This window comes from Elephantulus edwardii, unplaced genomic scaffold (genome assembly GCF_000299155.1).
Source record: "Elephantulus edwardii isolate Elephantulus edwardi_28Jun2011 unplaced genomic scaffold, EleEdw1.0 scaffold00031, whole genome shotgun sequence".
Lineage (NCBI taxonomy): Eukaryota > Metazoa > Chordata > Mammalia > Macroscelidea > Macroscelididae > Elephantulus > Elephantulus edwardii.
The window spans coordinates 11,308,526-11,313,188 of NW_006399781.1; positions in this window are offsets into that span (position 1 = coordinate 11,308,526).

Genomic DNA, 4,663 nt, shown 5'->3' on the forward strand with positions numbered 1-4,663 from the left:
TATTGTGCATCCAAGCAAAATGAAATCTTTTACAAATTAAGTTTTTCTCCATCTTTCTTTCATAGGGTCACTATTAGTCATCTGTGACTCAACGGCACTTAACAACATCAGGATCTTGCTCATAGGTCCAATGGTGAGGCTTTTTGTTTTCTTGATGTTGTGATGAATCTTACATTGAAGGCTGTAGTCTTTGATTTTTTTTTTTTTTTACTTTAAAAGTAGAAAGTGAGGTTCTGCTACTTCCTAGCCACACTCATTGTGACAATGATTATTCACCGAGTCATTAAAGTAGACTCCACTTTGAGGAGCAGTCTCCAGTCACATTTTTAGTGCCTTCAAAGCTGAGAGGCTCATCTTCTTGTCTTCTTCTACTATATCTAAATGTTCTTCCATTTTTCATAGGGTTTTCTAAGTCCTGTTATTTCAGAAGTGAATTATCAGTCCTGCTTCTGAGTCTGCCTTAGTCTGAAAGTTCTGCTAAAATCTATTTATCGTAAGTGACACTGTTGGCATTTAGAAAAGCAATGGAAGAGCTTCCAGCTTCAAAGCAACATGCAAGCCACCGCAGTATGACAAACTGATGGTGGAGAGGTGACCTTCTTCTTTTCTGTGTTGTAAATTATAGGGGTTTATCCTTCCTCCATAACTGTTCAATCTGTATGCCGAGCAAATAATTTGTGAAGCTTGACTCTATAAAGAAAAATGTGATGGGAGGAAGATTCATCAACAACTTACATTATGCAGATGACACAACCTTGCTTGCTGAAAGCAGAGAAGATCTGAAATGCTTATTGTAGAAGATAGATAGACTATAACATTCAATATGGATTGCATCTCAACACCAAGAAAACCGAGGTTTTTCCCACTGGGCAAATGGGCCACATCATGATAGGTGAAGAAAGGATTTAAACTGTCAATAATTTAATCTTACTTGGATCCATAATCAACACCTCTCATATCAGTAGTCAGGAAATCAAGAGATATCTTGCTTTTGGTAAATATGCTGTCAAAACCTCTCCAAAATACTGAAGAGCAATGATGTCAATTTGAAAACTAAAGTGTGCCTGATTCAGGCCATGGTGTTTTTAATCACTTATAGTTATGCTTCTGAGAGCTAGACAATGTATAAGCATGATGGAAGGAGAACTGATGCCTTTGAGTTGTGGTTTAGGAGAAGAGTACTGAATATCCCATGGACTGCCAAAAGAAGCAACATGTATGTCTTAGAAAAAGTGCAAGCAGAGTGCTCCTTTTAGGCAAGGATGGCAAAGCTTTATCTCTTACCCATTGGACATTTTGCTAGGAGAGCCTACTCCTTGGAAAGGGATATTATGTTTGGAGGAATGGAGGGTCAGCAAAAGAGAAGACCCCCCCCCAATGAGATGGATTGACATGGTGACTGCAGCAAGGGGCTCAAGTTATATCAGAGATGGTGAGTATGACACAGGATAGAACAGGATTCAGATCTATTATTCATCGGGTCGTTCTGAGTTGTTCTCAACTCAGGAATCTAAGAACAACAATAACAAAATCTTAATCCTATTGATCTACTGTTAGGGAGCTTTCTTGTCTTTGTGGAGAAAAGCTGTGCTACAGTTCCAAAGGCATGTGTTTCAAATTCATCACCTGATCTACAGAATTTACTGCCTCTGAAAACCCACTAGAAAGTCTGATACAGGTCGGTTCTGACTAGAATGCACACAACAACAGCCACCTCTTGGTAAAATCTTGGGAATACATTTTTGTCATGCTAATGAGAATTTAGCCTCGAGGACTCTCCTTCATAGGATCGCTATGAGTTGCCTGTGACTCGACTATACTTAACAACAACAACAACAACAATGAGAATTTAGACTATGCTACCAGAGTTCCCTAAAACAAACATTCATTGAGATAGGTGCCGGGAGTGAGTTGCACTGCCAACCCAAAGACTTCAGCCTCTCCATCCACATGAATCCACCATTCTCTCCTTGGGAGAAAGACTAGCAGACTCCTCCTGTTGGGATGTATAGCATCAGAAACATCATGGAGAGTGGTTTTGAGTTGGAATCAATTCAATGGTAGTTCAGTTTTAAAATGGGAAAGGAAAGTTAATGTACAAAAGAGGATAACTGAACAGTCATTAATTACATTAACTCATTGTAATTATCAGTGTGATTTGTAAACTTTACTCAAATCACAATGAAAGAAAAACCAAATGGTATGTGTGTAGAGAATAGGCAGCTGAGGTGCCAAAGGCCTGAAGAGTGAGGCCTGGTGATGGAAAGGGCTCTCTTGGACTGCTTCTTTGTGTTACTGATTTCTAATGTGGAAAACAATGAGCTGATGGAATCCCACAGCTAGAATTTGCAGCTGTCAGGAAACAAAAAATAGTACAACCTTGAAGCCAGTAAACTTGATTCTGCCTCTCATTCATGACACTTCCTTGATCTGGGATCCTAAGGAAAGTACTTAATTTTACTTAATCTGAGCTTACATTCCCTCAGATAGAAAATGGTAATCATGATTCTGGATATAGTCAACATAGTTTTAGACATAACATGTTGTTGTTGAGTACCATCGAGTCAGAACCGACCCTCCAGCAAGTTTTTTGTTTATTTTTTTTTCAATACTAGTTTATTTACAAAGTTCGTATACATTGTTTTTCACATCAGATCTTTCACATGGGAGAAGACTGCCCATCCTTCTCCTGCCGAGCAGCTGGTGGCTTCAAATCTCATACCTTTGAGACTGCAGTGCTGTTTCTTACCAGTAGGACATCAATCAATATACATTAGACATATTTCCTAACACAATGCTTGGCACATAGAACACAACAGATGTTAATTGCCTTCCCATCTTTACTGGCTACAGGTAAATGAGACATTTTTGATATCTTGAGCGCTCTTATAGAGTGAAGAAGCATGTTAAGGTGGGATAAAGACTCTTTTAGCCCTCAGTTTAAAGCAGAGGGCAGAGAAGAAACATGATGCTTTTCTGCACCAGATTTTCTAAGTTAGAAAGAATGCAAATTTTCATCTTCTTTATTAGAAATACTTAATGAATAAAGTGAAAAGCTATGCCATAGGACCTTTGTAGCACCCTCTGCTTGCCAGGTTAGGAGTGACTGGATGCTTGGGTTAGACTAGGGCATGACTGGAAGAAAGTTGGAAGATGAGCACAGTGTTAGTCATTTGACAGAATGTGTTTAATAAATCACCATCCACTTGGAGGGAATGGCTTCCCTGGGTGAATCACTTTGAACTGGGCAAAAATAGCCCATGAAACCCAGCTACCATTAAAGAAAGGGGGGGAAAGGGGAAAAAATCATTTTATTTGATTGACTGGCATTGTTTTGATCAGTGTGTGAAGTCTCAAGCTGAGTTCAGTTCAATCAGAGAGACACCCTGTTGCTGATGGGATCACATGCATGTATTCATCCCTCCAGCTATTTACACAAGTGTCTTTCAAAACTATTAATGGATCTGTTCTCAAAGTTACTTTCCTCCCAAACTAAATAACTCACCATGTTTCCTTACTTTTTTCCAAAGGAAATGCCATTCTTCACACTCACTGGACTTGACACTTGGATTTTATTTATCTTTGACCTCCCTGCCCCCTCAAACATTTCAGTGTCAAATCAGAAGCAAATCTGCCAAGTTTTTGTTTTATCTCATCACTCAGATCTGTGGTTTTCTCTTCATTTTATCCATTGTGACAGTACTTCCAATGTCTGAATTGTTGTTGTGTGCTATTAAATCGGAACTGACCTTCCTGTAAGTTTTTGGAGGCAGTAAATGGCACAGGAAGAGACCATCTTTGTCCCATAGAGCAGCTGGTGGATTCAAACCACATGCCTTTGAGCTGGCAGTACAACATCTTAACATTAAGCCACCAAAGCTCCCTAATTTCTGGGTAAAAGCCTCTTAATTAATCCCAGCATCTCTCATATCCATAATTATTCTCTCCGTTTCAACCAGATCTGCCCATGAGTACATTACTCTGCAAAAGCCACAAGTTTCAATTATTTTCTTGCCCAAGAACTAACCATTTCTCCTTACTGACAATTAGATTGGGTCTAGTTCCTGTTCTAGGCATTCAAGATCCTTAATCACTAAGTCTGGTCTGATCTTTCACTCTTTGGGCAAGACAATGACAGGCTTGAGAATCCTCATAGTGTTGCCACACAGTCTCTGCTGGAGACTGGAATAAAGAAAGCAATTAGCTAAATAGTGCCAGGATGTTTTGCCATTTCGTGGAAGAGTGAGTTCATACCCAGTAATGAAAGGCTTGCATGCCATGAGCATGGGGACATGCATTTATAGGCAGGTGAAGAAAACGGTGTAAGAGCTGGGGAAAGGACTTTATCTACTGGGCGGAACTGCTGGTAAACAGAAGAATGTGGAAGAGTTTGGTCACACACGCACGCACACACACAAATATACGTGTAACAGAGTTTTTGTTGTTGTTAAGTGCCATCAAGTCGTAGGCAACTCATAGCGACCCTATGAACAAAAGACCTGGACACTTGTATTAATTTTCACACTTTCTCCAGGTTCATAAGGTTTCCAGAAGCAAGCTATTTCTGAAGTGGATGCCACTCCTGCTTCCAAGCTTGTTTAAATCGGGGAGCTCCACCAAACACTGTCCGCCATGAGTAACCATGCTCACATTTGACACATCA